At 49.7% G+C, this 17,720-nt stretch overlaps 1 pseudogene; it reads right to left on the bottom strand.

Annotated features, from left to right (window-relative positions):
- Positions 1 to 4,056: 4,056 nt before the first annotated feature.
- Positions 4,057 to 4,229, bottom strand: LOC146835191 (U2 spliceosomal RNA; annotated as a pseudogene).
- Positions 4,230 to 17,720: the final 13,491 nt, after the last annotated feature.

Genomic DNA, 17,720 nt, shown 5'->3' on the forward strand with positions numbered 1-17,720 from the left:
GGGCCCAGTGTCAGTCTTACGCCTGCTGTGAGGCAGGCGTAAGATATTGACGCATTTGCACCCTAGAAGTGGCGCAGTGAAGTCTGGTAGATTTCACTGCGTCACTTCTACGAGGCTTACTTATGTGAGAATGCCAACCCTGCATACATTATACCTGACGCAGGTATAATGTAGCGCAGGGGTTTACAAAGTGACACATCTGCTTAGATGAGTCACTTTGTAAATAGGGCGTAACAGGAGGCATGTTTTACTCCGCCGATGCGTCACAAAAAGTGACGCAATGGAAGCGCAAAACTGTCGCAAGGCCTCATAAATAAGGCCCCCAGTGTTTTTGAGATGCCCTCCAGGAAACTATCCGCCTGGGCTCTGACAACTTTGGTGAGTAAACCTCGCATAAAAGTCGGTTACAACTTTCAGAACTTTCTCCTTCTCACTTTGGAGGTTGCCCTCTGAGTCCCGAAGCTCTACCAGCGGTGTGAAGGCTAAGTGAAGTTGCAATTCTCGTCCTTCTAGAGGTTCTCAGTTCTGGTCCGGAAGATGATTTTCCTGGATTCTTCCCTGAAGTGCTCCGTGAGCCCTTTTCAGGTTTCATCCAGTTCGTCATCCAGGTCCCATCCCCTGAGCTCGAGTTCATACATTTACTGCAGTTTGCTCCGCATCTTTCTAAATGACCTCTTCTTTTTCCTTGCAGCAGCTCTGCTTGCATCCTGGAAAAAGCTCCGGAACCTGTCCTTCACCCATTTCGACCACTCGCTGGTGGAGTGAAATAAGTCCCTCATTTCCCTCCACTCTACATACACGGCTCTGAGGTTCACCACTAACTCCTCATTTTCCAGCAACGAGCAGTTCAGCCTCCATGATCCTGGGCTGGTGGGGAACTTCCCTGCAAGTCCCCCCTCAAAACTGGCTGCCCTGTGGTCAGAGAAGTAGACGGTGACCATGGACCTTCGCCCAGGGTTTACCATTGGAGAAGTGAATAGGAAGTTGATTAGTGAACGCACGGTTCTGCCCGGCCAACTCCAGGAAACATTCCTGGCATTCGGCCCCATGCTCCTAATGACATCCCGGAGAGGTGTCTCACCTATAATCTCCACCAACAGCCTGGACGTCACATTCATCCCTGCAGAGCCTGACCCAGTGCGTCCATCCAACTCTACTATGCAGTTGAAATAATCATCCATCAGAATGGTCCTGGAGGTCACAAGTTGCATCCTGAGCACTCTGAAAATCTCGAGTCGCTCATTCTTCTCTGGGGGGGCATAGACATTGATGAGCCTAACGGCTCACCAGCCCTCGAGCCACCCACATCCAGCACTCTGCCATTGACCTGCTAGGTGACCTTGTCCACGGTGAACTGCCTCCCCTTGATTAGAATGGCCACTCCAGATGATTTGTAATTGTTTCCTCCAGACCAAATGATGGGACGTGCATCGACTGCCTTTTGGGCTGGCTGTACAACTGGGCGTACAGAGTTCTGCATTCCTGCAAAAAGTAGCTATCTAGGTTCTGTGCAGCCAGGAAGCGCAACGTGCCAACCCGCCTAACCTGATCCTTCACGCTCCTGACGTTTAGGGGGAACAATGATCTAGCCATTGTCTCAGCGCTAGCAGTCAGTGTCCGGTTTCTGAAACTTTCTGTGAGGAGGGCTACTATACCGCAGTGTACCGAACCATCTGCAGGCCCTCTATCACTGGTGTTGTCTCTTCTGGGTTTTCAATTGAGAGCTCCATGGTGGCTTCTGTGACATCTATCCACACAATGGTGTCCTCCTCGTCCCTCTCTTACTTTTATGCTCCGGCCTCTGGTGCTTCACTGACCATCTGGTGCAGCCTCTGCAGGCCCTCTCCGACAGCTTCTACGGGTACATTCGGGTGTTTCTGTGATCCTCCATGTCGCTGTCCTCAATTCCAGAGTCCATGGTGGTGTATCCGTCCTCTGTCTTCTTGTGTTCTTGGGCCTTGATGAGCTTCTTCTGAGTGTATAAGTCGTCCTTCCTAGGCCTTGTCCTCTTTCTGTTGTTCCAGGGGTGAGTCTGGTCTCTCGTCTCCTCCTCGTTGATGTCGGGGTCAGCCTTGATGTCAGTCGGTGGCGGCGTGGGTCCGGTCTTCCCTCCTGACCTGGTCTGCCTCCTTTTCTCCTCTTTTTCAGCCTTCTCCTTCTTTAATTTGTCCCGCAGCATCTGCAATTTGACTTTCTTCCATTCCTCCTCTATCACCTTGTGAGCGTTGCTGCTGTTGCTGTTATCTGGCTGGGACTTCTTTCTCTTTCTCTTGTTCTTCTTCTTACCCTTTGCCTTGGCTGGTGCCTTCTCCTCTCCTTGCCCTCCTTTCTTGGCTCCTGCTTCTGGCTCTGGGTCTAACTCCCTCTGGTGATCCATTGGTTGGACCTCAGGTGCTCCTTCCTCGGGGTCTCCATTGGGGCACTGGGCTCCCATTGCTTATTTCTCCTCCATTGGGGGTGTTGGTTCCTCCGCTGTAGTTGGTTCCGCAATGGGGTCCACTTGAGATTGTGCTCGGCCTGGTCCTTGTGGTGGCGCCACCTTCAGGGCTGGTTTCTTCTGCTTGACCTTCCTTGTTGGCTCCGGTTTCTTGTCCACTTCTTTCCTAGCAGCCTTCAGGATGTCATTCACCTTGGCGTTGGGATCCACCGTTGGTGTAGGTCTTTGGCTTGTCCGATTTGGGGCAGTGGTAGTACATGTGTCCTTCTCCTCTAAAGACGTTGCACATCTTGTTGCTGGTGCACTGTGTCATGTTGTACCCGCTCCGTTTGCAGACCCTGCAGAACTTCTTCGGGCAGTCTCTTCCTATGTGGCCCACGGTCTCACACTATCTGCAGGTGAAGGGTTGTCCCTAGTGCCTGATCCTCCCTTCGTCGGCTCCTAGGTAGAAGCCTGCCAGTGGGTGTTTTATTCCGTCACTTCCTGCAGGTTCTTTGTGGAGGTTGATGTTTGCTCGCCATGTCGTGTTCCATATTCCGTTGCTGTCCCTGACCTTAATGGGTCCATTCATGATGGTGCCGTACCTCTGGAGAAGTGACACGGTGTCTCTATCTAGGATGTGGGGGTTGGTCATCTGAAAGGTCACCCTCTTCTTCGTTGTTGCCGGCACCCATCCTGTAGTCAGGCTGAAGGTTCTGTAGGGTGTCTCCTTCTTTTTCCTCTGGAAGAAATCCCAGTTCTTCCTAAAGAGGGGCTGGGTGATGAAACTAAAGAGAAATATCATGCATGACGCGGATGTCTGGCAGCTCAGCACCTCCGTCACTGGGACTCCTGCTGGTTTGCGGACCTTGTTTAAGAACAAGTCCCTGTCCAGTCTGGGCTCTAACTTGTCCCTTACCTCCCACCACATTACCTGGGCATGCCAGTGGGAGACATTGTACCCATTGAAGGGTTCGGAGGCGGTCCCTTGCCAGGTCCCTGCTCCCTGGTTTGGTAGCATTGGGGTTTTCAGGTGCACCTGCCTTAAGCCCTGAGTCCTTCGGGGCACCAGCCTTCCGAGCGCTGGTGCTTGGTTCCGGAGGTGCAGCCTTACTTGCCTCCTTGCTGCCCTCCCCATGGGGCTTGAGGTTGGACTTCAGGGCTTCCGGGGTGGAGTTGCCATCTGTGACGGTCACTGGGGCTCCAATGTCCATTTTGTCACCCATTTGTTGTATTTTGGGCTTACCGGCAATTTCTGGGTTACCGTCGGGTTTACCATTGTCACCTGGGGTCCTCCGCCTGGGTACCTGGAGTGTCTTGCAGCAGACCACAATAGTATGCAGTGCAAGAAACACCGTAAAGTCACGCCCTAGAGCTAAAGCAAGGGTTATAGGGGTTACCGCTGAAGCATGAATCCCCTCGCCAGAGGTCTGGGGGCTGCACAGGCCTGTGAAGGGTGTTATGAGGGGTTTTAATCCTCCAGCATTAGTCCACCGAAACACCAGGAAAGAGAGAAATTACGGAGCACAACGTTTCCAGTGTTCTAACGCTGACCACAGTTCCTTTGGGGTCCTTTTTTGTGCTCCTAATGAGCAAAACAGACACCAGCACGCTGGTGCCCCTCCTCCTGCTCAATTAAAAGCTAGTCGTGCGGATTGTGAAATTTGTACACATTTGCATACAGCAAATTTATTCGCTTTCAAGTACAAGTCATAGTTACTATAAAATCAATTTTACTTGCTCAAACATTGTACGTTTAAAATAATAAGAACAGATACTACAGTTGATCTTAGTCAAAAGGCAGAGATGGCTTGTGTTACTGCACCTCTGTGCTGTTGATTCGTCAGGGACATCTAGTAACAGCCTTTGTCACTGCACACTTACTTCTGAACGCACAGGTCTGTATAATGACAGGACACATGGAAACCAGACAACAGGAGCAGTGCAGCACAATATTTACTAAATATGGCCTGCTGCGGCTCTCTTCCCCAGCGCTGGTTCACAAACAGGCTGAATTGCAGCACGACACACACCTTTGTTCACTATGGGTAGGGCCACTGAAATTTGCAATTTTGCGGCAACAATCACAGCATTTTCCTTATTACCCATCATCTGCTGCATAAGCTGCCTGAATGGTATATACACAGATCACTTTATAGATGGCAGGTATTGGCTGTTATGGCTGCATCTATCCTCACACTTCTCTTCCATACCCATGAGTAAATGCAACCACATGTTTGTTTATGGCACAACTTCAGCCGTATCCACACACCAAAACACTGTACTGTACTCGCACACTTCTTTCCATTCATTAAAACGGAATGTTTAAGCAAGCCATCATTCACTTGTTTTGTCTTCAAATTCCTGCAGAGGCTTAGCCACAAAACATATTAGGAGCATTACTCTGGTCCTGACAGTTGACATAAAAAACTCCCCATGTAGACCGCACAAAAAATACGCACTGTTCAATCTATGACACCCCACGAAATAGCATGCTGCCCACCCACAAATGCGCTTTGGCGCCTCAATAGGAGTATGAAGCGCTCTGTAAATACAACTACAATACAACATACTTGAGCCCAACAGCACTGCGAGGCCATACAGGGTAAGACACAGTCCAAAATCTATTGACAAAACCTATTCCCTCCTTCTATAAATGTACAGACTTTACTCAGACCCTGATTAAAATGTATATGTAAAATTCCAACCGATGTGCAAATGGACATTTGCACACATTTCAAAATTCTGATTTATGCATTAATTATCACATTCTGCAATTTTCCCTTGACAGATTTCACCAGAGAAATACTGAGGCAATCTATCTATAAATGCTAAGGGGCTGATTGTGAATATGGCGGTCCGACTGCCGGAGCGCCATTGCGGTGGTCGGAAGAATGCCACCAAGCCGGCACCATCCCGACCACCACTTTACAAGTTAACCACCGGACCAGCGGTGTGCCGGTGGTGTTCTTGAGGTGGCGGCATGCTTCGGCCCACAGTGTGAACCTATAGGCAATGCCGCCACACTGTTGTGTGCGCACTGTTACCAGTCACGATGTTGTGCATTGCACACAGTGTGCATACAACAGTGCAGGCATAGGGGGGGCACAACATGTGCCCTCATCCACAATGACCAATGGGCAAAAGAACCCAGGAGCCCAGTTTGGTGCCCCTTACCTGCCTTCCCGCTGATCTTTGCGTGGCGGGCTCCCCAACTTGAAAATGACATGGTGGTGCCGGCATCTGCACCACATCCAATCCCCCACCCTCCCCACCGCCGCTGCCACAGGATCCAGGATCCTGGCATTGGCGGAGGTCTTGTGGCGGTCCAACCGCCATGTTCGTAACTGGGTGGTTGGGCCACCTACTCGGCGGCGGTGTTCCCACCACCAATGACGGTCCCGGGACCGCCAAACTCATAATCAGCCCTTAAGACATAAATGCAAAACATGCACTAATCAATATGGAAAACACCAATTTCACATGTTTGGCTTCATTTTGAGGTGGGAAACTCAGGAGAAGTTAGGGTACTGGTCATTACCATGTGGACTGATTATCACCCAGAATATTCATAATGATATTCAATTAATGTATATAGCTTAAAATATTTTAGTCCTAGTTTAAGGTCACCAATCCCACCAAGTTTGCCCATTTTCCATTAAAGGGTCCGGGGGCAGTCCCTTGCCTGGTCCCTGCCTCGCCCTACCCCCCACTCCCTGGTTTGGCAGCATTTAGTTTTTCAGGTGCATTAGAAAAAGAGAAGGGGCTGTGTTGTGTGGTGTGTCGATATGTGTGTGCGTGTGTGTGTGTGTGTGTCTGGGTAGAGTGACAAGACCCATCTATTCTGTCCATTTCCCTGCAGTCACCAGCTCCGAATTTCTTCTTGTACTATGATAACATAATGGAGGATAGCTACATAAGTAATCAAAATCATGCATAGATTTTGATGATACACAAAGACCACAAGACTCACCTGATATGTCAAAGGCCCTGCCTATTATATCCTTGTTGACCACACTTAGGGGGGCAGATAAAATCTGATGGAAAGTCAGCAGATCTGGCAGAAGGAATCAGCCTAACGGCTCTGACCCTTAGGCAGAGGACCGCCCACCCTGTTTAGAGATGCCCACCTGCCTGGCTAGAATTTCTTTGCTATGAGGGCAGCCACAGCAGCAGCACCGCCTTCAGAGCATAGCAAGTTTGCTGAGCGGGCACCATTATCCCTCGTCTAGATGAACGAGTTGAGAAAAACTGAAAGTGTGCTATCTGTGTAACTGCTTATCTCCCAAAGTGATGCAGCATCCATTGACCATGTCTGACCTTCCTGCGCATGCCTGGGGGAGAGTGGCAGTTGTTTTCTTTGGGCCCTTAGAAAAAGGACATCATCTCATGGTAGTCATCGATGAGTACTCACGTTTTCCTTTGGTGAAAGACTTATGATCGACAAGCCATGACAAAGTCATCGAGCAACTTGATGACATCTTTGCATCGTGGGTCATCCCTGCTATATTCAAAACAGATAATGGCCCGCCTTTGAATAGCAAAGAATTCACAGAGTTTCTTGTTGCCTCAAAATCAAGCATCAAAAGAGCACGCCTCTCTGGCCCCAGGCCAACGGTGTTGTTGATTAATTTATGGGTACCCACAAGAGGGTAATTCAACAAGCATCAATGGAGGGGATCGATCTAAAACAAACCATGCGTCAAGCCCTTCATGCCTATCGATCTACTCTTCACTCTGCCACTGGTGAGAGTCCTGCTACCTTGCTATTTGGGAGAGCCATCAGTACTAAGCTACCACAATGGACTGATCGATAAACGCAGATAAGATTAGTGTCACAGACACTTCTCAAAAGCTGATCAGCGCTGACACGAACAGGACACAGTGTTCGATAAAGGGGATGTGGTACCGGCCAAACAGAAACGGAAGCGCAAAATGGATACTCCATTTGCTGTCGATCCTCTGAGAGTTAACGACCAAAGGACATATGGTGACTGCTCATTGTCCTGGAAAGTCCATCACACTGGACTCGTCACACTTTAGAAATTTGCCTCGGTGTTCACCTGCTCTTTAGAGCGGGAGTGAGGAAATCCCACCTGAACATCCAGATCAAGCAGCTGACCCTATGTCATCAGCTAATGACCCATGTACCCCTCAACCACCTCATACTACCCAATCTGGGAGACCAGCGCGAGGGCTTCGAGGACTCATTGAAGAAATATGATGTTAATGTTGTTTGTACTTTTTATTTAACAAGGGGGTAGATATAGTGTCTTTAAGATTATGAGTGCTAGGACTTTTGTGGGTCTTGGAGGACTTTAAACAGGAGTTATGTAAGCAGCTAAGATGTGGCTATTCAAGTCATGAAGCAATGCGTACAGTTGTTTGATCGTATGCTGAAGAATAAAAATGTGTGTTACAGAGCTCCGTGGGGTCTATTTAGTAAGGGGCATATTATGCAGCTGTTGCATCATTTTTTTTTTACGCACTGGCGGCACTTTCTTTGCTGCATATTTACAAGGTGACGCATCTAGGCAAATGCGTCACTTTTTGACGGCCTGCATCGGTTTATACCTTCGTCGGAATTGCTGTGTCACGTTAGTATTAATATATGCAAGGTAGGCATTCCCATGTAAAATCCCCTGTAAAACTGACCCAGTGGTATTTATAATTTGTTGAAAAAGGGACGTATCGTCGGGAAGCGGTCTGCTGCACTTGCAAAGTGAGGCATTGGCTGTGGCATAGGATTCTGACCAGCTGAAGTGACTTCCAACAATGTAAGCTACAAGGAAATCACGTCATCTCAAAGGGTAAGTGCACACATAAGGTGAGTAACACAATAAATGTCACATTACACAACATTAAGGACTTGTATCCAGACACATAGTAGTCTCACACTATAGGGATATTCTCAAGAACGTGCGATAATCATTGCCAAAATAGGTTAACGCAATCTTTCAGATCGCCGGCTATCATGGGCAAATAACTTTGTGTTAACGTGCTATTCACAACACGGTGGTAACATGTGATAGTTTTCCGATAACGCGTCAAATGTCCGCGATAAAAGTCCCTGGACGGCGATAAGAATCAAAACCTGAACGTGAAAAAAGTTGCGATAGGCACAACTGCGATAAAAAATCCAGCAAGAAGCATCGCCAGCCTGCAAGTCCCACAAGTCAGGCGGCCAAACCACTACAAAAGCGGCAACCAAAAACACAAACAAGACCCAAACAAATGCGAAGCACCATGGAGGTAGCCAGAGCAAGTACAGAGGACAACCAAAACCCCACAAGCCCCACAGAGGACCAGCCTAGGACCATCATTGGGGAGACGGTGGCAGGAGTTGGGGAACCGGACACTACACAACATGACCTGATCCAACAGCAACAGGGTGACTAACAGCCAGGGACTTGGGGGACGGGAGGAGATGGGCACAATGGCACACATGCACAAGTAAGTATAGCACATCTGCAGACAAACCATGCCCAAGTGTCACAACTCCGACCAAGAGCCCAATTTACGCACGTCTGCAACATATCAGGACTGTATAAGCACAGAAGTTAAAGGCACACCGCCTGAAAGGGATATGGGCCAGCCAAATCAGAGCCGAAGGGGCAACTCACCCACAATGCAGCACACACACATAAGATGCAGAGCATCCCAACATTTACAACAATGTGGTACAAACTGCAATACTTTCCCAACAGAAAAGAGGACACAACTGCTGCCGCTTGTGTGTAGAAAATAGCCATTCGCATTTGGCATAGCAGGAAACTGTGAGATGACAATGTACAAGTACAACCTCACAGCCCTGATTGTGTAGAAATGCCAAGTGTCCCGCTTCAAATAGGCGTCTCCTCATAAACAGTCACAATGTACATTGCCATGCAGTCTGACAGTAATCTGGTACAATGCGTGAATATACATGTGAACACAATGTCAATCTGCATTTCCCCTTCACATTGCAGAGGGAGAATCAACACCTCCTGCAGAGCAGACCCAACAACACAGCACTGATGATGAAGAGGACCTCCCCAACATCTACACCGACGCACTGCAACAGCTCAGGGACAGTTCCGACACCACACTTCCAGGAGCGGGGCAGCCCAGCTGCATCCATGAGACCCCAACCCCTGCACCGACCACACAGGAGATAGCACCCACCACCACAGCTGTCTCCCAGGACCCCCATGACCAACACAGGCCTTCCAACGCCGTGTGTTAGGGTGCCAGGGGGAGTTGTCTGACCAGCTGCGGGTGGGGTTCAACCTCATGGCAGCCAAACAAGATGCCCTACGTGGGTGTCTAAGTCCCATCAGGGACCACTTACAGTCCCTAACAGACACCCACAGTCCGCTACTTGCTCTACAAAAAGCCATGGCTGACATTGCTGGAGTAATGATTCTGAGCCAAGAACAATTGTCTAGTCAGAGTTGCCCCAGCAATATCAGCAAGGAGTTGCATCACATGCGAATGATCATGGAGAACATGGAGTGGATGCAAGCCTCACAAATGGCTGCCACGGCTGCACACCAGTGAGATGTAGCTGTGATCTTCTCTGCCCTGCAGATCCTCATCATGGCATTGCCACCACAAGGCCTGGCGCGGATGGATGCTGGTGCTACTACTACATCCACATCTCCTCCCCCTGACGTGTCAGTGCCAACAGTGCGGCAGATTTTCCACCTCCATCCCCTGATGTGTCACTGCCACACAGTGATGCAGACAAAACACCACCACCAGCATGTGAGGCACCTAACACATCAGTGGACGAAGATGATGATGAATCTGGCTTTGTTGCTAGGACGAAGTGGTAGCATTGATCTCCGCCATATTGCCGGGTTCAGCTTGGTTCTGCCCTCTGCATCATGCCCTGGAATAACACCTCCCACTGTCCCCCTATACACTGAGCGACACTCACCCTGGACCTCGACATAGACTGCCATATTTGGTTTGGTTGCCAATGACACAGCAATCACACTGCGGACTGTAGTCTTTCACTCCCTATGAACTTGTCAATCCTGAAAGGACTCTGGCTGGCCCTCCACGGGCCAACAATGTAAAGTGGGGTTTGCATGGCCCTGTACTGGTCCAGCTTCAACACTCCACTGAATGTGAAAAAAACATTCCATTTCACACAGATGTGTCAAGGTCATGATCAATCAAGAATGAAAGTATGGATGAAGGTAGGACAGTGATTCCACAAAAAGGTACTCCCTGGGTAATGCTATCAATGCGCATGTATGGCTGTGACCCTGATAGGCATTGAGACACACATTGTCATTCAAATCAACACTCATCACAGTTGAATACAAGTGAAGGTGCGTAGACGTTATTATCATATGTCTGTCAGTACGGGCAAGATAAGTGCCACAACATGCAGACCAATGCAGCAGTATGTCAGAATGAGGAACGTTGCCAAGCGCCGCTGTCCACTCCGGAGGAGTGCCTCAACTTTCACAGGTGTGTGTTAAGCCGCGTTGTTGTCCGCTCATGTATTCGGAGTGCAGGCGAATGCAGCCATGTCCACTATTGTCGTGGGATATTTGACCAGATCTCCAAGATGCAACAAGGTGTCGGGAGATGTGCAATAAGTTCCAATCGATTGTGGCTGCAGGTATGTAGTTACTCATCCATGAAAGCGATTGCAGCTTCGTAGGCTAACATTTCCAACATGAGGTCGTTGTCGACTTTATCAAACAGGATGGCAAGGAGATCCATAAGCAGGTCTGGACAGATGTGCTGCATCCACCCCCTTACACCAGTTAGCTCTACAACCCAATAGGGGAGCGGTTCAATGTGGTCACTGCACATGAGGATTTGTGCAATCTCCCAGGTCCAGCTGCCAGCATGTATGCCAAGTATCTAGGCATCGCATCAACGGGTATCACGGTGACTGACACTCCTGGTCGTGGGCCAACAAGGGGTGCACACACGTCATAATCCAGCTCATCTACCGCCTGTTGGACAGGCAGACATCCATGGACCACTCGAAGATGCATGCTCAACAATGCAACACAGGCTGAACGCAGGTGACGTTGGCAAGGCGGAAGCTAAGCCGGTAACTGATCCGCAGCACTGCCAATGGCAGTGCCCCCAGTAAATGCAGCATTGTGCACGGTACAGTTCCACGTGACAGGGGTTGTGCATGTGTCCGGGATGTTCGTCCATTGCGTTAGTGGTTCTTGTTGAAGCGGCACTATTCTGACCTGCGCCAGTTCTGTGGATGAAATGCCACATCTCGGGTCAATGAGTTGCTTTAGTGTGCACCGGTTGTACGCCTGAGATGTTGTGGGAGTAAGTGTGGAGGTCATTCCATGCAAGATAACTTCGAACAAAGACTCCAGTGTGTGGGGTGTGTATACGTTAGTCTCTCGTCGGGCTGTGCGTAGTGTGGGAGTCGGCATCAGCTGCTATAGTATCTGACAGGGGTTGCTAGGGACATGCAATTCCGAGGTCGGAGGTGCAGAAGTGCTGCCGCCTGATAGCACAGACAAAGGAGCATTCATCCCTAGTGTAAGTTTGTAATCTGCTTGCATTTATTAAATGTGAAGTGGCGTCTTGGGGATGGGGTGGGATGAGTGCGACTTTGAGATTCATTTTTGACATGTCTTGCATGGGGCATATGAGCGGCATCACTGTGTGTTACGTTGCCACACAGCTCCTCCTTCCTCCCCCCGAACCCATTTACTTATATGCGCTGCACGATTGCATAACTTGCACTCCTACGACACAGTATCGTCATGCCTGTCTGCACATGTCCACAAGCCTGACAACAACACTGTGATGTTGACCGTTGAAGGTGGTTGGCCACGTGAGTGCAGGCCTATGCTAAAGATAGCGTTACAACAAACAAATGATGGACGGAATGCTGACAATGCAGACATTCTCCCCCAGTCAAGAGATCTGGGTTAAATCCATCGTTCTTTTGCCCACTACACCACCCCAGTTTAGACATGGCCATATGCAAATCAGTCTTGACCCTGTGCCTCATGGGAACAGTCCAGCCCGAACTGCCAAGCCATGTCTTCCCTGGACCGGAATCAAGCATCCTAGGACCGGTTTCTGGCTATCAGCCGTCATCAGCCAGGATAGCTTGACTCCAGTGGCATAGTGAGCACGGGTCCCACGTCTGGGAATACCCATCCCACTTAGGGCGAAAAGCGTTACAACAAACAAATGATGGACGGAATGCTGACAATGCAGACATTCTCCCCCAGTCAAGAGATCTGGGTTAAATCCATCGTTCTTTGGCCCACTACACCACCCCAGTTTAGACATTGCCATATGCAAATCAGTCTTGACCCTGTGCCTCATGGGAACAGTCCAGCCCGAACTGCCAAGCCATGTCTTCTCTGGACCAGAATCAAGCATCCTAGGACCGGTTTCTGGCTATCAGCCGTCATCAGCCAGGATAACTTGACTCCAGTGGCGTAGTGAGCACGGGTCCCACGTCTGGGAATACCCATCCCACTTAGGGCGAAAAGCGTTACAACAAACAAATGATGGACGGAATGCTGACAATGCAGACATTCTCCCCCAGTCAAGAGATCTGGGTTAAATCCATTGTTCTTTTGCCCACTACACCACCCCAGTTTAGACATGGCCATATGCAAATCAGTCTTGACCCTGTGCCTCAAGGGAACAGTCCAGCCCAAATTGCCAAGCCATGTCTTCTCTGGACCGGAATCAAGCATCCTAGGACTGGTTTCTGGCTATCAGCCGTCCTCTGCCAGGATAGCTTGACTCCAGTGGCGTAGTGAGCACGGGTCCCACGTCTGGGAATACCCATCCCACTTAGGGCGAAAAGCGTTACAACAAACAAATGATGGACGGAATGCTGACAATGCAGACATTCTCCCCCAGTCAAGAGTTCTGGGTTAAATCCATCGTTCTTTTTCCCACTACACCACCCCAGTTTAGACATGGCCATATGCAAATCAGTCTTGATCCTGTGCCTCATGGGAACAGTCCAGCCCGAACTGCCAAGCCATGTCTTCCCTGGACCGGAATCAAGCATCCTAGGACCGGTTTCTGGATATCAGCCGTCATCAGCCAGGATAGCTTGACTCCAGTGGCGTAGTGAGCACGGGTCCCACGTCTGGGAATCCCATGAGGCACACGGTCAAGACTGATTTGCATATGGCCATGTCTAAACTGGGGTGGCGTAGTGGGCAAAAGAACGATGGATTTAACCCAGATCTCTTGACTGGGGGAGAATGTCTGCATTGTCAGCATTCTGTCCATCATTTGTTTGTTGTAACGCTATGATAAAGATAGGGCAGACACAGATGTAGGGTACATGCCTGGCTGAACTGGTGCTGCTAATGTGGCTAGACATTTGGCTCATGCTGCAGCAATACAGATACACACAACACTTGGCATGTATGATCGTGGACCCCTTAATTACTACGTTCGTGCAAGCCTGCCCTCTGGGTGTATGCTACATTGCAACATTGTCGCTTACAGGGGGGGACTACTTAGCTACATGTCCATGCTCTTACCTGCCTGAGGTGACATGGTTGCATCTGCTGTCCACAGCACAATGTAATGTGGTAGGGCCCGGGGCCATCATTCATACATAATGACCACACGGACACACTTGGATAGGCACGTGCGCCCGGCCCCTTTCTATTACCAGGATCACATATCCAGTGACGCCTGTGCTGGATGGGTGTGGGGTGAGTGTGAGTCAGCCCTCAGAGGGTGGTTGGTGCTGGCAACAACTTGAACAGTGATCACTGTTAAAGCGGAAACAGAAAACACCAACATAACACAGACAACTGCAACACATCATGGAGGTAGCCAGGAGCAAGTGCAGAGGTCACCCGATATTCAATCAGAAAGGCCCATGACTTGCGGTGCACTGACTTTGGGGCACAAGAGCTGAGCGTGCTCATGTGAAGAAATTTTCAGTGATTGTGTCCCTTTGGGTTATACCTGCTGCAGCTGCCCTGGGTGTTTTACACTTGCCTCATATTCATCATCATCGTCCCAGGTCTTCCACAATACCTGAGGTGACATTGTTGCGTCCGCAGTCCACATCACGTAACTCAATCATGAAGGGTCCATGAGTTGTGGTGCACAGAGTTAGTGGCACCTGTGGCGCTCAGCGGGTGCGCAGCCTGCGATGATGCGTCGTCCATGAACATCAGGAATGGATTGGATGTGTGTGAGCCCTGCTGACTTCAGTGTAGGCTGGAGGCAGAGGTCAGCAGGGGCCCACAGCCACGTGGCATTGACTTGTGGTGCACAGAGTTAGTAGCACCTGAAGTGCTCAGGGGGTGCATAGCCAGCGATGATGCGTCATCCGGGCGGGCCGCACTGGGAGCAATGTCTTTTGCCTACTGAATTCTGCCTCAATAAGGCCATGTGGCGTTGACTTGTGGTGCACAGTTAGTGGCACCTGTGGTGCTCATCGTGTGCACAGCCTGCGATGATACATGGTCAGGGCGGGCCACACTGGTAGCAATGTCTGTTGCTTACTGGACTGTGTCATCTGCAGTCGCGACTCGATCTGAATTGTGAGCCCTGCTGACCACAGTGTAGGTCGCAGGCAGTAATCAGCACAGACATAACGCCGCAGTGCTGTGCTGCTGGGTTCGCTGGGGGCCTGTGTCGCGGATGCCAGTGATCGGCTGAGGAGGCTGGCGGCCACGGCGGCGGCCTCGTGGCAGGGTGAGGGGCGCCGCCCTGGCAGATGCGTTGGCCATCCCGGAAGTGAACCACGCCCAGAGCCCCAGCCTATTTATTCACACTCCTACGCTGAACTGCCGTACGCTGGACCAGCCCACTGCGCTTACGCTTACAGGGGGGGATGACACAGCTACATGACCGAAGTCTTCCCCACTGCCTGAGGTAACATGGTTGCGTCCACTGTCCACAACACTACACACACCAGCAATATATGTCCACATGGACAGGTCTGTGTTCTGCATACTGAGGTCTGTCCAGCACATCACCGCCAAACTTGGCATTGTGTGCATTCTTATTCATGGGTGACTTGCCTCCTTCACACATACTTGGTTCCCACCTCTCCCCACATTATGCTATTGTTTGACTGAGGGGCCATGACGTTTTCGGAACGTCCGCTGTCCTGTTCTGTGCTGTCTCGTGGTAGTTGGTGGGGTGGTGGTCCTGGGGGTGGTGGTCCTGGGGGTGGTGGTGGTGGGTGTTGTGGCCCTCTTGGGTGTCCGAGCTGCCTGATCAGTAGCTCCATGACATGTGTTGGTCTTCAGATATGGCTCTGGGCTGCGCTCCCTTTCATACTGCAGGTTGTCGTCCTGCTTAACAGTTAACACCAGTAAAAGGCAGGTGTTAAATCCCTGCTGCTAACGTGCCGTATCGTCTGTTTTTGGATTGCATCGCAGATCGGGCTGGTCATTGAGAATATCTATCGCGAAGTGGCGTTTTCGTGTGTTTTTGCACGGGAACGCCTACTCTGCATATCATTAGCGTTAGTTATCGCTCTCATCCGTGGCGATGTTTTTTGCGAAGCTATCGCTGGAAAACTAGCGATATCGGCAGTTTGCACCAGGTTGAGAATGGGGCAATAATTCTTTCGGCACTTTGGCTGCGCTACAGTGCCGATAACTCGGCGATAAGTCCTTGAGAATATGCCCCTATATGTAACATATACGTAGGTATAGTGGTACACAGAAGTACACAATGCCCACTTGTATGCGAGACATACAGGACCAATGTAAATAGAGTCCAAGGTGAGTTTTTGACCTGGTCCCCATACAGTAAGCTATTTGCGTCAGTCAATACTGATGCACCGCCTCTGTTTTTTTAACGAATTGCTGTAGTTGCGTCAGTTTTATGTTGCATTCCCAAGTCCTTGTAAATCTGGGAATGCATCAAAATCTATTGGTGTTGCGTGGGAAAACCCACTGCAACGCCCATGGAATGCCTTTTTGGCTGAGAATAAGGCAATGCAGGCACTGGCGCTGCTTTTCCTTACTCCATATCTACAAGGCCATGAAAATCCACGTTAAGTGGCTTTGGCTTTGCATTGCCATGTAAATATGGGTCTCCCACTCTGCAGCGCCGCTGCATCAAAAAAAAGCATTAAAAAAAGTGACGCAGCCGCCACGTAGGCTCCTTGTAAATATGCTGCTTAGTCTAAGCATAGTTTATTATTCTGGTAGGGTATTTTTCCAGTCCATACCAATGTTAGACTCACACAGACACCCTTGCACTATGGTGCAAAGGTATGTCCGTAGCGCATGGCCGCACATTTCTGTACAGGCATTAGGAAGAGCAGGCGTGGCCCACGCAGGTCAGAGTGGTGGGGCAGGGTAGTGGGGGAGTCGACATACGACGACAAGGTAAACTTTAAAAATAAAAGAAAACCATGATTTACTTTAAGTTTCCCTCGTCGTCGTATGTCGCCATGGTTGTCTTTTTTTTAAATGTAAGTTTCCCTCGTCGCCGTATGTCGCCATGGTTGTCTTTTTTTTATTTAAGTTTCCCTCGTTGCCGTATGTTGACTCACCCACACCCCGCCCCACCGCTCTTACCTGCACGGGTCACGCCTGAGGGAGAGGGGAGGAGAGTGCCATATTTCTGTAAATATTTAGCTCTTCTGCTCTCTCCTTCTCAAGCAGCGCAGCATTCGCAGCTGCTGCAATGCGCTGAGTGACAAACTAGTAAATCTGGCGTGTGGCGTGTTCATTACCCTGCTCCCAGGCTGGGGAGCAGGCTACAAATACAGTTGGTTACTAGTGCATCTTTCCAGTGCTTTAAATGGGAAAAAATAAGTGCAGGTATTCATTAAAATGAGCTAGATGTGTAGTGAGGGGGCGGGCTAGGGGCGGGGCTAAAGGCAAGACATTTTTTTGTTGTTAAAGTATTTTATTGAGTTTTTCCAACCGTCTTATCAATAACTCACAGTTACATACAATAGCATCTTATATGAGACCCAATCAGCAATGCACATATCAGGAGAAACCAGTTCTTCAACATTTACCACCCCCCCTACCTCCCTCTCTACCCCGACCCCCCCTTCTGTCAGCATGCCCGCACAAACCCCTTTTAAATTTAGACATTAAGCATCCCGAGGTCTGAAACAGACTAGCACAAAGCAATGGAAAAGACATCAGCAATGATATCAGAGGGCCTGAGGCTCCATGAGGGCTAAAGGCAAGACATGATGATGACTTCTATATTAGTTGCAGCACATACCAAAACACACGTGAAATGTGTTTATACAAACAAAGCAAGTTAACTCATTACACAAAATGAAAGAGAAATGCTATAATATGTTAACATTTCCTTTTTTTTTGCAATAGATGCACCTTCT

The sequence above is a fragment of the Triturus cristatus genome, chromosome 4_2 (assembly GCF_964204655.1).
Source record: "Triturus cristatus chromosome 4_2, aTriCri1.1, whole genome shotgun sequence".
Taxonomy (NCBI): Eukaryota; Metazoa; Chordata; class Amphibia; order Caudata; family Salamandridae; genus Triturus; species Triturus cristatus.